At 51.5% G+C, this 18490-nt stretch overlaps 1 protein-coding gene across 9 annotated transcripts in view; it reads left to right on the top strand.

Moving 5' to 3' along the window:
• CPEB3 (cytoplasmic polyadenylation element binding protein 3) overlaps positions 1-18490 on the top strand; it is a 675133-nt gene that overhangs the window by 318323 nt on the left and 338320 nt on the right. The window lies entirely within an intron of this gene.

Raw genomic sequence — 18490 nt, forward strand, 5'->3', positions numbered from 1 at the left:
CGTAGAATCTGGACGGATCTCTAGAGACCCAGATCCCGAGGTATTTGAAGCCGTCAGTAGCTTCCTCTAGCTGATATCCCCGAGGGAGTGGAGGCCTCTCTCCGTAGAGGACATTTAGCCCTGATTTGGTCCAGTTTATAGAATAGCCAGCATATCTACCAAACACCTGAAATATGTCCAGGACCACATTGAGGGATGCAGCCGGTGAGGCCAGATAAAGCAAAATATCGTCCGCATATAGCGATATGCGGTCTTCCCATCCAGACATCCATTTGAGGCCCCTTATGGCGGGGTCCTTGTGGACCCACATAGCCAGGGGCTCAAGGGCCAGGGCAAAGAGAAGCGGGGACAAGGGGCGCCCCTGACTGGTGCCCCTGCTGAGAACGAAAGCGGAATATTTCTTGTTGTTGACCACTACTTGGGCGAGAGGTTGTTGGTAGATAAGTCGAACCCAACCAATTAATTCAGGGCCAAAACCTAGTTTATGGAGGACTGCAAACATATACGGCCACTCAATGGTGTCAAATGCCGCAGCAGCGTCAAGAGAGAACCAGGTCAGCATCCTCTCTTACTGTCTCGGCACAGCACAACACACCATGGCAAGTCAAGGGAGGTGTTTCTAGCGGACATAAAACCCGACTTGTCCGGGTGGACCATGCGGGTAATAACCCTGAGTAGACGAGAGGCAAGGACCTTAGCCAGGATTTTCGCTTCATAATTGAGCAACGAGATGGGTCTGTAAGAGGAACACTTATTACTCGGTTTGCCCACTTTATGAATGACGATATTAGCAAGCCTCTGATCCTCAGGCAGAATTCCCCCCTCTTACTTTCTTGGAACATTTCAGTGAGATAGGGTGCTGTCTTGCCTGCTGTAAGTTCAAACAGTTCAATGGGCAAGCCGTTAGGGCCCGATGCTTTCCAACCGCGTAAGTCATGGATGGCTTTTTCGACCTCTGTAACTGTGATATCTAGGTCAAGATCGGAACGCTCCTACTCAGTGAGCGAAGGCAATGAAATATCCTGCAAAAGTGAGGAAGCCTCCTCCTCCGTGTGCGGCGTTTGGGACGTGTAAAGTGCCTGATGATAATGGCCGAATGCATCCGCAATATCCTGTGGGGCAGTGAAGCGGGAGTGAGAGTTTGTCTCTATCTCAACCACTACGCGATGAGCCTGATCTCTGCGATCCAGCCAAGCTGACAGTTTCCCAGCCTTATCGCCAACATCATATATTCTGCTGAGCGTGGCTCTATCGTGCGATTTGGCAGCCTCAGTTGCCAAATCGGTGTATTCCTTGACTTTAATACGCAGTTTTTATCGCTGTCCCGAGATCTGGACTAAAGCCACCCCCGTATAACAGCCTTGTAGGCCTCCCAAAGCGTTTTTGTCGAATCTACTGACCCTTCGTTCTCCTGCAAGTAAAGGTCTAACTCGCTTAAAATCTTGCCTCTGATTTGGGGAGTCGTAAGATACCAGGGGTTAATCAGGGCTGTACGGCCAACCGTGGGCTCCCCCACCTCCAGGCGACATAGGATAGGTGAATGGTCGGAGATTCCCCTGGCCAAGTGCTGTATTTCCTTTACGCTGTCAAGTTGGTGGACTAGCGTCAGAACATAGTCTATACGGGAGATACTACGGTGTGCGCCTCAGTAGAAAGTGTATTGTTGCTCGGCTGGGTGCAGTCTCCTCCAGACATCCACCAGGCCCATAGGTCCAAGAAAGCTGTGGATCCGCATGCGGGAGGGCTGCAAGGCTTTCTGGGGCCATCGATCAAGGGAATTGGAGACAAGGAATTAAAATCACCCCCAATCAACACTCTGCCTTCCGGCAAGTCTAGGAGGAGATCCCAAGGTCTGCAAAGGCCTTTGTGTGCAATGCCGGCGGTACATAGACAGAAAGGAGATTTATTGTACGCCCCTCCCAGGTCCCGAAGGTGGCCATGAACCAACCAAGGACGTCGGTATGGACAAGGTCAATTGTCATCGGGAATGTTTTTCGGACCGTTATGCCCACTCCCCGTGAGCCAGAACTAAAAGCGGAGTGTGCCACCAATTGAAAACCCCATCGCGACATGGCCTTACAAGCATTTCCAAGCAACTGTGTCTCTTGTAAGAGGACTACATCGGGGGAGTGTCTTTTCAACCATTGGAGCGCTATGCTCCGCTTGATCTTGTCTCCCATCCCGTTGACGTTCCACAACAATAGCTTGTGCCCTTGTCTAGTTGCCGTACCCATCGTGTCCTATTACATGTTCACTCAGTTGCAGGGGGAGCCTCCCATGAACGCCCCAAGGGGGGGGACACATCAGTAGACCACTTCCCCTTCATAAACAGAAATACCAAAAGCATGTAACCAGTGATTGCCATTCCTCGGAGCCTGTCATACTTGTCATCCCTATTAAACATAGAACAATACAAACTAAAACATCCCCTGAAGAAAATAAACAATAAACCCAACTCCCCCCTCCCTGCAACCCTGATAGGTGAGTCCCCAACCTCCCAAACATGCAGAGTGCCTGTCGCCCAAACAAGTCAGAAAGAAACATAGATGAGGAGCTGTGGACTAGCAACACATGTATAGAAAAGAAAAGGAAGGCTGTGCGGGTCGTGTGGTGCAGAAGACCATCGAAAGGTCGCAGGCCCCCCATGACGGGGAGCACCATTTCTCACAGCCTCCCTCCCAAGACCCAATGACACCCTGAAAGTGTGCGCTTAAGAATAAAGGACAAGTTCAGCAATGTGAGGAGTGTACCAAAGTCACTTATCTGTCCGCTGCCATGGCATCTTGCTACTGGTTGACTGCCCCTCCTCTAGCTCGATCTCTGTGCGGCCCTGCTCTGGTCCGGGCCGATGCGGTCCTTCCTTGCGACTAACAGTTGGCCAGCCCTCCAGCCAGTCGCTTGCGTCAGCTGACGTATCGAAGAAGTATGCTCCCCCCCCATCCAGAATTGTAAGCCTGGCGGGGAAGAGCATCATGTATTTCACACACTGTTCCCGGAGGGCTTTTTTGAGCACGTCGAAAGAGCGCCGTTGGCGCTGGACCTAGATCGTAAAGTCTGGGAAGAAGCGGATGGTTGCATTTTCATGCCGAAGATCACCATGTGCACATGCTGCTTGCAAGATTGCATCTCTTTCCCTGAAGTTCAGGATGTGGGCGATGATTGTGCTCGGGGACGCCCCAGGACGAGGCCTGCCTCCCAGAGCCCTATGGGCATGTTCCACTGAGAAAGTTTGATAGGTGTTTAGGCTTCAGGTAGTTTAAAGTCAGATCTTCCAAAAACAAGTCAATTCTTTGGGAGGGTGGCAACCTGGTCTTCCAGAAGTTTAGTTTTAGACTATGCCCACTTCCGCCGTGGAGACCTTCTCAGACATTTTCCGGAGATCGGTGCGTAAAAGGTTCACCTCCTCAGTAACGGAGTCCAATTTCGGTTCCAGGGTAGCTTTCAATTCTCTGATGGCCTTCATAATGTCCTTTAACGATGGGTCTGGGGCAGTGTCATCAGGGTCTTCATGCGGGCCCCCACCTCCCGCCCCCTCCTCGCGTCCCATGGCTACTGTATACTTATCAATTTGATTAACCTGGCCAGGCCCCAGCACTCTGTTGCGGCCCATGGCGAGGTTCGTGAGCTGTCAAAAGTGGTACTCGCAGACTAAGGATGACTCCGCCGCCACAGGGACCCCAGGTAGCCCCCTATCAACCGTGCAAGACTGTGAGTGTGTTTTTTTGACTGTTTTCCTTTGTTTTGTTAAGCGCCGTATTCCACAGCCTCCACAGGATTTTCGAGACCACCACCAGCACAAGGGTCAGCAGAAGTTAGGCCCTATCGAATAATGCAGGCTTAAACACCCAGTCACCCACAACAAGCCAGGAACACCACGCAGCAAGCAGGAAGAGAATCCTGGGGAGTGCTGGAGCGTTTGCTGGTGAGCCCCGCTGCATTGACCACCAAGTAGTTCTCCAGATACACAACCGGAGCGGGAAGGGGACACCGCCGACCTCTACTTGTGCAACGGTGCCTCCGGACGTCCACAGCCAATGTCAAGTAGATAAACACAAAAACAATGAATCGTTCCCGAGCAAAAGCAAATCAGTGTCCAAAGTAAGGGTAACAGTTTTTCAAGAACAAAGTCCAATCCGTATGTGTAAGAAAATGTTCTTCTTTATTGTCTCAGTTGTCAGGATCTCCCCTCATAAGAGTTACATGGTAGGTCACGCTTACAAACAGGCCAGAGATTGTAAGCATGACCTACCATGTAAAGCTTATGAGGGGAGATCCTGACAACTGAGACAATAAAGAAGAACATTTTCTTACACATACGGATTGGAATTTGTTCTTGAAAAACTGTTACTCTTACTTTGGACACTGATTTGCTTTTGCTCGGGAACGATTCATTGTTTTTGTATTTATCTTCTGCTGCCTGCCGTAGCTGAGGATTTTGGGATATTGGTGGCGGTTTCCCTTTCTGTTCCCTGGAGGATTTCCTTGTCTTACCTTCTACTTACACCAATATTGATTTTGCGCAACTGTAACATAGCCACGGCTCGAGGTCTCATCAAGTAGATAAACAGGCAGCCTGCTGATCACATCCGTATGTGACATGCTCTCAGACGCTCAGCTGAGGGATCGGGGCGCCACCAACCTGCAACAGCTCCCTCCGCTGCTCTTTCGCAGCTCCGTCCACGCACCAGGGGGTGCGCTCAGGTCCCAGGGTCTACTACGCTGAGATCAAGGCCGCGGACGCCCCTCAAATGCAGCTGGTCTCCCGCCCAACCCTCGGGCAGCTCACAGAGTCACTTGTGTGGCAGATGGGGGAGGGGGACTACGCCGGCACACTCCCGCTGGATCACTTAGTCACAGCGATGCCCCGATTTAATTTCAGGCCCCGTCTGCAAAAATATTCAAGTCCGCGTTAGCCGGGCTCTCAATGCGCTCAGCCGGGGACCTGGGACTAGTTGGATTCCCCAGCCACAGCGCCACTGACCTTCCAAGTCTTCCTCGTCCGCTTACAGGCCGAGCCTCCCGCACGCCAATGCGCGCGTGCCTGTTCTCCGCAGCACTCCACCCACAAAAACAACAATGCCAAGGGAGCCTGTCCGTGGCCGCCGGTGCACTCCAACGCAGAATATTAGTGGAAAGAAGGGCTTCCGCCTACAGTGCCTAGGAGGACGCCATCTTGTCCCCACGCGCCGCCGGCCGCTACTCGCTGTTTCCCTGCGTTCCGCACCTTCCCACAGAGTCTGCTCGCACTGCACCGCACCGCTGCGTTCCCCAGCACCCTGGTGTCTGTGATCAGCCTGCAGGGTCCCAGATTATGACGGATTGTGTGGGCTAAAGCGCTGGCTGCTAGCGCAGCGCGATTAACAAGCGGCCATCTTCGGCGACTGCTAGCCACGCTCCAGAATAAAAAGAATTTTGAAAGAAAAAAAAAGAGGTTTATGTTCTCAAGATGTTTTCCATGACTGGTCCTTGGTGCCCTTCGTCTGGGAGTCTCACTGCTTGTGCAGTAGCTGCCACTCGCTATCCAGCAAAACATCTCAAACCAGTCCAAACTTTTAGGAAGCATGAATACTGATGACTGATGTATTGCTTTTGACTGTGAAGAGACGAAATTAGATTATGTCTAGGGATTCCAAAATCTATAAAAAACATCCATCCAATCCCAGCTAACCGCTATAGAGTAGTGCTTATAATGGAAAACGTGTTCTAGTGCTCTCAATTTATCATGACAGTGACTTCTGACTAAGGGCTTGATGCATGAAAACACTGGTTGAAAATGGTGCAACATCTTTTTGCGACCAGTCTTTAATTTGGTGACGCAATTTATGTAGATAAAAGGTTGCATCGTCAATGTCCCTCTGCCGGGGAACGCAGACCAACCCGTCTCATGAATACTAATCTGGCATTCACTATTTACGGCCACCTGAGAATGGAGACATACACAGGGATTGTTGAAGTTGAAAGTAACAGGAGAACAACATCCCTGTATTAGCATCCAAACAGAGAAACTCGTTTGTTCTTTAAAAAAAATAATTTTCAAAGGAGCCAGTGCTACCTAAAGGAACTGGTATTGCTTTAACAAAATCTCTTTTGGGAAGTCATCGGCGGCAGAGGACAGGGGCATGTACTCTACCTGCTTCTGCCAAGTTCACCCATTCCCAAAGGGGATGCGCCCCAAGTTGGACAGCTGCTTCGCAAAAATTTGTACGTTTTTAGCGGCTTGTGAGCACAAATGTCCCCTTTTAGCAGTCATTCTAAATGATTACTTACCCCATTTTACGAGTTGAAAATGCTTTTCCGACTCGTAAAATATTTTTAGCACAATGCAAATCACAGGTTTAGCCACAGCAAAATTACTTTATACATCATTCCCCAAGTTCACAATTTACCTTACTGTGTTTTTCAATATTTTGTGTTGCTTCCTTAATGAGCGGCTTTTCACAGTTTGTGGCATATTTCCTTATAAAGAAAATAATCCGCATTTTTAGAAAGATGTTTTTCGACAGGCCCTTATGAAAATAGTTTTGTTAATCAACACCTTAGGAGTGTCCTTTGTAATTCCAGTTGGCATTATTTAGTTTTTAGTCGAGAATGTGGATAAAGAAAACTTTTCCTTTCGTTTTCAATCCACAAAAGACATCATGAATGCAATCGTGGTTGCTTTTGCCCTGGGAAAAAAAAAGATATTGTAATGGTTGTTTCAGCTCCTCCTGAGGAAGCAGAGCTTTCTGACGGTGTTTGCAGAAAAACATTACAAATGGAAGGATTTATAGGACTGCTTAAGCATGGGCTCTGAAGATGTGCTCCATTTTTAGGTCTCGCCTGGCGTAGGCTGCGCAGACATGCGCAGTCTCGCTGGCGAGTTTTAATGAGTTAGGGTAGCCTTCACTAGCTGGGTTTAAGCCCCGCCCCTCTTTTCCATTGGCTGGCATCACCGTTCATGGTAAACGGTGGCCAGCCATTGGAAAAGAGCTTCCAGTGACGTACACTTTTCTCTTTTAGAGCCGTCCCAGTTGGACTGGCTGCCCTGACTTACTGCTGGCATAAAAGGTTTCTTATCTTTATGGGGCCAAACACATGGCCCCATAAAGATAAGAAACCTTTTAGCACAAAAGGAAGTCAGGCGAGCCAGTCCAACTGGGAAGGCTCTAAAAGAGAAAAGTGTACGAACGAAAAACGTCATGGCGAGCGCTTTTTTTGTTGTTGTTCAAAACAACTATGTATTAGATAAATCGAAGGACATATATCTATTTTGCTTTTTATTCGTGTCGACCATCTATATAGATACTTTGATAATATTGACTGGCATCCTTATATGTGTACGTAAAACTGAACTTTCGAGATGAATTTGTCCTGAATTTTTAGTCACTGCCCAGAATTAGTCTCCAAGCCATGTGGTCACCCTCTCTCTCACTTAGCACTTCATCCATACCAAAGTCCTACAACCGCCCCCTAACAATACAGCCCGGCCTCAAATCATTCACCAGATCCACTTTCCTCTAGTCTCCTTCAGCAACGTCCCCTAGCTTCCTATCGCTTTCCTCACCGCTCTTTTGTAATGTCTTCCGCAACTCCCGCAGTACTCTGAGGGACACTATGCCGGACCAGTCACCTCTCTGCGCTTTCTCTAGCTCGCTTCGTAACTCCGGGGGACAGCTGGGGTCCATTTGAGGCCAGCCGGTTTCTTGCCTCTTGCTGGAACCGTTTTCCGACCCGACAGCAGGTAGCCATTTTGCAATGGGGCAAGCCGTGAGTCGTAGTCATTGCATAGGTACGGGTTTGTTGGGAGTTGCAGTCCTCGCAAAACCTGGGTCACGCCGGAAGCTCGGAAAATCGTGGAAGCAGTTCCTGAGTGCCTGACGAACTAGATAGATGTAATGAAACTGAATAACCCTGTGGAGGATACATGTGTATTTTTTAAGATATAGAGACACTACGTAAATGCTAACGCACCAAAAAGAAGAAAAAAAGCAGACTGCTAAAGTTTCTTCTGACTATATTTTTTTAATCAGGAAGTCTAAACTTTTGCGCGTAAACGTTTCGTTTAGTATATAGTGCTCACCTTCCAGAGATACCAGTCAGGACTTTATTTTGTGGGAATCCCCAGAAAGGACACTAGAGATGATACACAGTGGTCTGTCTGCATCGTTTTAAATGCCCATAAGTGGCAGCTTAATGCACCAGTGTTTTTATCTTATATAATACATTACATTGTTTATACCAACCAAAATTAAACTATATTGCTTAATGTATGCATCACACAGTGCTGTCGACCATGTAACGCACAGTTGCACAGGGACACATGCATCACTCATCGCTCACTAAAACATTTCTAAAGAAGATCAGGCAACATAAACGAGTTTAGGTGGTTTTAATTGAATTGAGGTTTACAAACCATAAATTGTGTTTTACGGTCCCCATTTGCTGCGTTTCAAGCCTGGTTAAGATAGCATAGAAACAGAAGGGTTGTAAAGCTTCATGCTACAGAGAGTGGACAAAGTTTAACACCAGTTCACAAATGTTATGGCTCGTTCAGTGCATGTAAGAATTACGTAAGACAAAGAGCATTTGTTTTTTAAATATTTTGTAGGACTTTGATCCTTATATTGTTGGTCAAGCTCAGACGTTTGTGGAAACACAAGTAACTCCTTCGGTTATTGACTTGAGTATAAACAAATCTTTCGTACAGAACAGTATAGGAACACAACCCGATGCGGTGATTTGGAATTTGTGGCTCCAGAAGTGTACAGTACAACAACGTCAACAGTTGCAAGGTTCGTTTAGTTAAAAAATATTAGATTTCAAAAGTAAAATTAGCTGTTCAGCATTCGTGTATGATTTACATGTAGTTATACGAAACAAGCATTGAAAATGCAATAGGCCTTGCCTTTGATTAAGTTAAAGCCATTTGCTTTGCTAATGGTATTCTATAGCAAAGCAAATGGCTTTAACTTAATCAAAGGCGAGACCTATTGCATTTTTAATGCTTGTTTTCTGTCGTGATTCTAAAAATAACTAAAACCAAAAACCCGAGGTGAATGTGATTAAGGCTGGCTTCAATGGGCTTGCATCCGTTCCTAAGTGTGGGTTGCTTGGATTGTGATCATGTTGAGAGAGTTCTCCCCAAAAAGTCCATGAACATGTTTTCTGCAAATGGAAAATGATATACTTTTGGAAGTTGGTGATTTGCTGAGTTTTTGATAGTTGATTGTCATGGCATCTAGCCGGGCTCAGCAATCTCTGGACACGGTGCAGAGCAGCAGTGTGCCACTTTTGATGACTGCAGTGCAGCGATGATTAGGACTACTGCTCTGTCTCTGTTGAGACCGACTTGTATTCACTCACTCTACCTCTCCTGGTGCTGACCTCCTTTTAGGGTGACCTGTCCTGGTATCTTCCCTTTTTTAGCATCAATTTCTCCATTCAAAACACTTTAAACTTGTTTTCATGGAAAAGATCCTTGAAGGAAAAATGCAGTACGAGAATGCAAAACGGGAATAACATTTTGCAAGCGGTGGAACTGCTAGCTGTGCCCCCCCCCCCCTTTATTTTTTTCTTACAGTGCGCCATTCTTCTTATAGTGAAAGCAAACAGATCAACATTGTTTTATTCATCCATTCATTAAAATGCCACACTTGTTCAAATCTCATTTTAATTAGTTGATGTGCGCCTATAAATCCCCTCCTCCCTTATTATTTTATATTTAAATGATTTTTATTGACATTGTCATAACATTAATACATGTCTGGTTCTGAATCGCAAGTACCAGTTCCAATGTATTTTAACACGCTAAAAGCACACCAACAGTCATATTAATAAATCTCAATCAATGGTAAAAAATCAGTGGCGGGCACACTCCAAGGGAGTACAGGAGGAAAGGGTCCCAAGGAAGAAGAACAAGCATTGGCATAGCCAATAGGTTTCGCCTTTGGGACGTTATAAGTATGTAATTATGCAGCACAATATCCTGGTGCAACATCAACTGTTGCATGGCTTAACACTTATAATGTCCCAAAGGCGAGACCTATTGGCTATGCCAATGCTTTTTTTTGTGTGCATGTTTTCCAGATTTTGAACCAGTACCCATATTTATTCCTTTCGGTTATAGCCACGCCCATTCTAAGAAATTGGAGCTGTGGACATCTCCTGGTGTTGGGGGTTTATCCACAAGCAGTCTGGTAATTGTGTATTTGGCTCTACACCCAGATTATGAAGAGGTCTTATAGTTACCCCTTGTTCTCGTCTGGCGCTCGCTCGCGGTCTCGAAAGCTCTAAAGTGGCCAGAAGGCGTCATGCTGGCGGTACACCAAACACTGAAAGTAAATATTTTGGAAGCTGAGGGGAGTGCACTTACCCCAGGAAAGTGATGTACTTCGGTTCTGTGGCCAGACTGGCATCGACCATCACTGAAAGGAAAGGGGTGTCCAAGTCACTTCTCATCAGGATAAAGGTAACAGGGACACCTGCAGGACCCAGACGCACCGGGGGTTTCCTCGGATGGATGAACACATTCCACCAGAGGCTGGTTGGGATGTTCATTCTGTACATTAACTACGAGCAATGCTTGCACTTGTTGTTGGTTTGGGTCCATGTGTTCTTTGTGCATTATAATCACTCCCGAAGCAAAACTGTTTTAATGTTCATTATTACATTAAGTTTATGCACTATATGTGGTCTTTGCCTATAAGAAACGGGGTTCCAGCTGAGCCGCTGTTCCGTGTATGTGCCCAAGATCACAGCGGCTGCTGTTGGTTCGTGTAACTCGGGAGGATGAAAGGCTGCGTTACCCATCGCAGATTCTGTGCGTGGATGCATCAGTCCCCCGGGCCCCCGCCCTGACTCCCAATCCTTCCCCGGACGCACGTGAAGAGCGCTTTGTTTGGGGGTCGCTGTGGTTTTGAGATCTGTGTAAAGCAGCAGTCAGGCGAAGAAGGCAAACATTTGGGGAAGTGTGCGTCAGCGGGCGGGGGAAAGCACGGTCTTTGCTTCGCAAGTACGTGATGTCAGAGCTGCGCAGCCGATGTCACTGAGGGAACTGTGTTAACCCGGGAGGCACAGAAATATCAAGCCGGGCTCTTGTGAGGACGAGGCGTGACTGTGTCTTTATCCAGAAATTATGGGGTCGCTTCTATGTGTTTGAAGATGCAGGCGTAGGAATTAATCTTGTAATTAGTCGCCGGCGCGCCTTATGCGCAAGGCTGAGGCTCGGTGCCACAGAGGAATCCAACAAGGGTGAGTATTGCATCAGGACAGCTCTTTAGATAACAAATACAGTGAACAAGAGACAGAAGGAATTGAAAGACAGATGAGACAGAGCGAGAGGCTCACAGTGAGCGCTGTGGAGAGATAGAGGGAAGAAAAAAACAAGTTTGACGAGAAGAGGAGGAGGGGGCCTGCGCCTGTTTCCCTTGCGGGAGCGAGCTTTGGCACCATCTATTTGCAAGTTAATTACAAACAGATGGTTTCAAAGCTCGCTCCCGCAAGGGAATCGCCAAACGAGCACGCGGTGCCATTGAAAGCAATGCACAGCGTGCAAGTTGTTGGGCGAAAAACCGTATCGATTTCAAGAGGTCTCCTCCTATGCAACGCATGTGCGCTGCGTAGGCGAGACCTAAAAAGGAAAGATTTTGGGGGTGGGGGTGCGGAAGTCTCCATAGTGAGTAATCACAGAAGGGAAGTTTGTATGGGGGTATCTATATAGAAGAAACCAGCCATAAAGCAGTGGAGCCTTGTGCAGTATCAAAGGTATAAATACATTCATTGGTTGATCGTAGAGATATGGGTCATTAAGAACCATGATAATTGTTCCACCCTCATTCACATCTGGTATTGTGCTCAAAATGGTGAGTTTGTATACCCTCCTTTATCAACTTGCAATCCCCATTCACTGGGGTGCTGAGGTATTACACAAAAAAGGATTTAATCACCTCCTCCTATATGCACCTCATGTTTTCAGGAGGCTCTAACCTGCTGTCTAGCTTAGCCTAGCATGGCACTGGGCACCCTGCCACCGAATTCTGCACACTTTTATTCTTAATATTATCCGCCTTCCAGCCCCGATATTTTTGGCATCATCCATACCAGTGCTTTATTTTTCAGACCGAGTAGCCTAGCGCCTGCAGTCACCAATACATTGTCAATGGTTCTAAAGATTGTATCATTCGTTGTAATCCTGCTCCTTTGTCCTTCAGCAATGCCTACGCTTACTGTCTCTTGAACCCCTGCTCCTTTCTTTTTGCAGGCATGCGGTTGTAAAATATCTTTTCAGCTCATCCTTGAACTCTTTTCCATGTTGGTATGCTTCCCTTAGATTTATCCTGCTGTCTCAATGCAGCTGGATACTCCATTTACCTGTTGGAAACAGTCACACTTTTATTAGGGTGACTCTCCACATTTCTTGATGTCCAATCTGGACTATCACCGGCAGGCCGATATCCGAGGCTATGCTTCCCACTGCTCCTTAAAGCAGAGGCGATGTCCCAGATGCAGCTATGCACTGCTATCGCCATCTGCAGCATCATGGAGGTGAAATCTCCTGGCTCCACAATTCTCCCGACTTGAGTCTTCTGATTCAACTGTGGTTCTATTACACATCAATGGGGTGACCCGAGCCGGCGGCTATGGCGGACGTGTGAGCGCGGAGCTCCCGCTCTAGGCCCCTTTCTATCCGTCCATAGGATCCTGAATAGCAGCATTGCTCTGTGCACTGGTGTGGGGGGTCCCCTCTGGCACTGGGTGGTGTCGCCCCGGGGGGGCCGGCGGCGGCGATCGAGCCCTGGTGTCCCGATACCGGCGTCCGAGGCGTGAAGCGGCGGACTGGGCCGCGATCCCCGGGCTGGCCTGTGGCTCTACCCGACGTGCGTCAGCCGACGTGCGGCTGCCAAGCAGGAGGCGGACCCGACCATCGTGGTCCTACGGCCGGGTCCCCGGGAACCGGCAGAGAGGCGCACCGGACACATAAGCGGAGGGTCGGCTGCGGTGCCCCCCCCCCCCCGGATTGCTGGCTGAGTGGGCTGCTAGGTGGGAACTGCAGCCCTCGCTGCGTCGGACTTCAAGCACCCCAGGGGCGCGGGCCCGGAGGTCCCCCCGAGGCACCTCGGAACTGGGAGACGAGCTGGTGAGGCTCGCCCCCCCCTCACTCCCCCCCCCCCCCCCCCCCCCGCTGGAAGTACAGGGAGGCGGCGCACGCTGTGGGGCGCCCGTGCAACGTGAGGCAGTCGGGGCACACATTGAAGCTGCGCCAGGGTGCCAAGGAGCGACGAGCACCTGTGGACCGCTTGGAGATTGGCGCGCTCGCCACCCTGCTCCCCACTCGCGCTGATCCGAGCCCGCGGGGGCGGTAGAGGGACCGCTGCTCATCCTGGCCCGGGCCTGCGTCCAGTAGCGGCGGCTACCCGATACCTGAACTGTGGAAAGCCCGGTGAGTGACGGTGGTGGCCCGGAGCACTAGTCCTCGCAGCTGGCGCTGAGGCTTGGCCGTGTGTGGTGGAGGGGCCGCTGGCGTTGTCGCGCGGAGGGGTGCGGTTCGCTGCCGTGGTCCTCTGAGGCGAGGCCAGCGTTGCTGGCGGTATTCAGCTGCGGCCCTGTGGGCGCCCGCCCAGTCCTGGACAGTAAAGCCACATTTGGAGTAGCCAGGAATAACTGACTCGGGCAAGGCGTGCCCCATTCGCACTCGGCCCTGAGGAGGCGACCGGACACTGGAAGTGGCGAGTGCGGCTCTTAGACACCGGAGTGCGGGACTGTGACGCGGGGAGGTCGGCGCCCCGGACATCGAGTGGTGGCGGCGGTGGCCTGCAGGACTGGGCCTTTGCGTCGTAGAAGAGGCCACGAGCCAGTTGCCGACCTCAGGCGCAGCCATGGGCAAAAGTGATAAATTGCAGTCCAAACTGTCATTTGACCCCCGCAAGCCGAAGGGGCCAGTCGAGGCTTCGCCGGCGCGACCCCCGGACGGGGCGACCGCGGAGAGCTCCATGTGCGCCGACATCAAAGCAACACTGGCAGCAATGGAAAAGGGGCTGCAGGGTAGTCTAGCCGCGATAGACACTAAGCTTGATGCGCTCACATACCGCATGGACCACATGTCGGAACGAGTGGATAAGAACGCTGAGAGGCTGGACGCGACCGAGCAGAGGATAACGCAGGTGGAGGAGACGCAGACGGCGTGGGACTCGGACCGCCGGCAATTCAGTAAACTTCTGCAGGTCATTCAGGATAAGTCCGAAGATTTGGAGGCCCGTTCTAGGAGATCGAACGTCCGCATCACCGGCGTGGCGGAATCGACGCACACAGGTCGAATGGAGCTCTTCGTGGAAAAACTGCTGCGGGCCCTGCTTGGAGAGGAGGTGTTCTCCCCAATGTTCGTGGTTGAGAGAGCCCACCGCTCGCTGGGCCCTCGACCCAAGCCCGGGGCGCCAGCCAGACCTATAATAGCAAAACTGCTAAATTATAGAGACAGAGACACTGCCCTGCGTGTGGCGCGGGAAAAGGGGAAGCTGCAATATGAAGGGATGGATATCTCCATCTATCCCGACTTTACGGCGAAGGTACAGGAGGAACGCAGGCAGTTTGCACCCTACAAAAAACAGCTCCGCGACTTGGGCCTGGACTATGCAATGCTATACCCGGCGCGGCTCCGTATCAACAGGCAGGGGCAGTCGCACTTCTTCACAGACCCGAGGGAGCTGCAGCGATCCCTGAAAGAGTGGTCGAGGGAGCAGCGGCGTGGAATACAGGACGACGCGACTGCCCGGGCGGAGGTCTCCGACCTGGGGGACCAGGACTAGAACACTGGCGGTGACCGCTTGATACGCATTGTCTCCTGGTGAGGGGACGCCGCCCTGTTGCAGAGGCTGCCGCTCCACTGGCGGCTCTGCGGCAGCTGGAACTTTGTTGGCGAGTAGGAGACGACGAACGCCATGGAGGACTCTGAGGCTGCGGCTGGGTGAGAACATTCTGTTGTGTTGGGGGAGCCCCGGGTGTCGCTGCCCTAGAATTGGTGGGGGGGCGAGAGACTGGTCCTCTTCCACGGTTCTGATCAGGGGCGGGATAGCCCGGTGGTCCTAAGCATTGCGAGACTTTGGTGGGTATGGCGCCTGAAGCGCACCGCATGGGCTGAGCTGTGAGATAAATGGGCTACGGCCTGGTTGCCTGTCCGGGGGAGGTTGTGGGGTGCTGTGCAGATTCGGATAGACTGGGGAGCTCGCCACTGATGGGCGGGCGGGGGTACCCCCCCACCGCACCTACTGGAGGGGAGGCGATATTCGCTCGAGCTGCACTTAGATTGGGGGCTTAGAGGCGGGGGCAAGGCCACATGGTGGACTCTTGAGAGTTACGAGTAGCTGCTCAACGGAGGCCCCTGCCCCAGTGCTGATAGCTCTCTTGGCTCCCACGGGGGCTGGTTCAGGGATGGTTATGTATGGTTGTTGTTGTGGGGTAGGGTGGGGGGAGGGACGAGGGATCTGTCTGGCCAGGTTGGGGACGGTCGGCTGTGGGTGGGGGGCTGGGAAGTTCGGGGAAAGTTCTGCTTTGTGCATTTGTGATAAGCACTGTCTTTTGCGCGGCAAGCCATTTGATTTACTGGTGTGTGGCTGTTTCAGATTGTCTGAACTAGAGGGGTGGGAGGGGACTCCCTGCTGCCCTAAGTGCAGAGGTGATATTAGTATGCGCAACCGGGATGACTGGAACGGATGAACGAATGGGTGACTCTGGCGGGGAAGCTCTTAGAGCACTGACGTGGAATGTCCGAGGGCTGAATGACTATCGCAAACTCAGAAAAGTCTTAAACTACCTCCACCGACATCACATTGACCTGGCACTGCTCCAGGAGACTCATCTCCCACTTACAAGTAAGTTGTTAGCGGCGAAGGGCCTGGTGGGTTCCAGTGAGGCAGCAGGCTTTACATCGCACTCCAGGGGGGTAATTACCTGGGTGAACCCGCGATCGAGACTGCGGTTGACGTCGCTACTCTCCGACCCGGACGGGCGCTACTTAATAGCGCGGTGCGTGGGTAAGGGCCACGACTTGATTGTGGTCAATGTATACGGCCCTAACTATGATTCCCCTGACTTCTTCGACGCACTGGCGGCACAATGCAGGCTGCACGCGCCCACTGGCATGGTATGGGGAGGCGACTTTAACTTCACATTCAATCCGGAGTTAGACCGCTCCTCGGGGCCAGCCCGTCGCCCAGCGACCGCCGCCCTACACATGCAGGCGGAGCTGATCAGACTCGACATGCTTGACGTCTGGCGACATCGTCACTCGGGTAAAGGGGGCTACACGCATTACTCGGCATTTCACGATGTGCACACCAGAATAGATTACTGGTTGGTGTCCCGGTCACTGCTCGCGTGCGTTGCGGACTGCGAGGTGTTGCCGCGCACGTTGTCGGACCACTCTCCTCTGCTGCTGGCCCTGACCACTCCGCATCGGCGAGTACCGCCGTTCACGTGGCGGCTGCCGCCGTATTCGCTGCTGGACGACGTGTTCCGTGGGGAACTGGCGGACGAAATAGACACGTTCTTTGAGGTCAACGCAGGCACAGTCCAGAGTTTCCAAATAGTGTGGGACTCGTTCAAGGCCTATATCCGTGGAGTAGCGATGACTAAGCATTCGGGAGTGCTTAAATCCATCCGGCGGCGGCTCGGGGCCCTGGAGACGCAGATAGCTCAGCTGGAGGAGAGTCAGGGGGCCTCGGTGGACCCTGAGGTGGCCACGAGGCTGCAGCACCTGGTCACTGAGTTCAATAGTGAAGCGGACCGAGAGGTGCAACACATGGGGAAGTATGCCACAGCCCGCACATATGGGGAGGGTGAGCGCCCGGGATCCTTACTAGCGGGAATACTGCGCAATTCTAGGCGACCCCTGGTCATTGATGAGCTTGTCACTGCTTCGGGTGATGTGATTACCGAGGAGGAGGGGGTCATAGAAGAATTTAGGGCCTATTACGCTGGACTGTACAAATCGCAGTCCTCGCGCATGGAGGAGGAGATAGACGACTACCTCAGTTACCTCAAAATGCCGTTCTTGTCCAACTCGCGGCGGGAATTCTTGGCGCTGCCCATACAAAAAGACGAGATCTTGGAGGCTTTGGGAAGTATGCGGGCGGGCACTGCCCCGGGAGCAGACGGGCTGACGGTGGCCTTTTATAAGGCCTTCCAGGACCAGCTCCTCCCACACCTTATGGCCCTTTTTGACGACATTTGCCTCGAAGGCAGTATGCCCGACACGATGCGAGAGGCCCTGCTTGTTACAATTCTAAAACCCGGGAAGCCTCCCAATCAGTGCGGATCCTATAGGCCACTCTCACTGATCAATGTTGATGCCAAAATATATGCGAAGGTGCTGGCCACGCGCTTGGCGCTACTGGTGCCGGAGCTCGTGGCGCCGGAGCAGGCGGGCTTTGTCCCATCCAGGAATCTCACGTACAATATCCGCACGGTCCTTGGCGTCATGCAACATGTGCGCCCAGAGAGTAAGGCCATAGCGCTCTTCCTTGATATGGAGAAAGCGTTTGACTCCGTGGAGTGGCCGTTTATGGTGCGGGTGCTGAGGAAGCTTGGGCTGGGAGAGCCTTTCCTGCAGATGATCGGGGCATTGTATTTCAGACCCACTGCCCGGCTTCGCCTTGGAGATCGTGTCACGGAGCCGTTCGCAATCACTAGAGGGACCAGGCAGGGTTGCCCCCTCTCCCCACTTCTTTACGCGCTGGTGGCGGAGCCCTTAGCGTGCGCAATAAGGGAATACCACAGATTCGAGGGCATTAACTTTCCCTCTTATAAGATTGGTATTTCTACCTATGCGGACGACACGCTACTGTACATCAGAGACCCGGAGGAGAACCTCCCCTCTATCCTGCGGGAGGTGGTCCGGTTTGGGGCGCTGTCGGGCCTCAGTCAACTGGAACAAATCGCTGGCATTTCCGCTAACCCCGGCAACATTGCCGTTCTCTATGGAATACCCTCTGCAGTGGACAACAGACTCAATCCGCTACCTGGGCATCCGGCTGCACAGGGACCCGGAGGTCTTGCTGAGGGCAAACTATGGGGTGTCTTATTCCAAACTCGTGGATGAGGTGGAAGAGTGGAACAGGCTGCCCCTCTCACTGATGGGCAGGATAGCCATTATGAAAATGATCATCCTACCGCGATTTCTGTTCCTCTTTACCAACATTCCTATAGTGCTGCCCAGGTCTTTCTTTGCACAGCTGACTCAGACCCTAATCCGGCTGGCTTGGGGTGGTAGACAACCGAGAGTCCAGTGGAAAGTGCTAACGTTGCCATACGAGATGGGGGGACTTGGAGCTCCGGACCTGGAGAGTTATTACAGGGTGGCGCAGGCGTCCCATCTGCATTCGTGGATACACGCTGACCCAGATGTCCCACATGTGCTACTGGAGCGCTTGTTCGCGGATCCGGTACCACTCCCGGCGACGATCTTTCAGCCCGTGGATCGGAGGGCAGGACTGTTGGACTCGCTCGGATCTACTAACCA

This window comes from Triturus cristatus, chromosome 1_2 (genome assembly GCF_964204655.1).
Source record: "Triturus cristatus chromosome 1_2, aTriCri1.1, whole genome shotgun sequence".
Taxonomy (NCBI): Eukaryota; Metazoa; Chordata; class Amphibia; order Caudata; family Salamandridae; genus Triturus; species Triturus cristatus.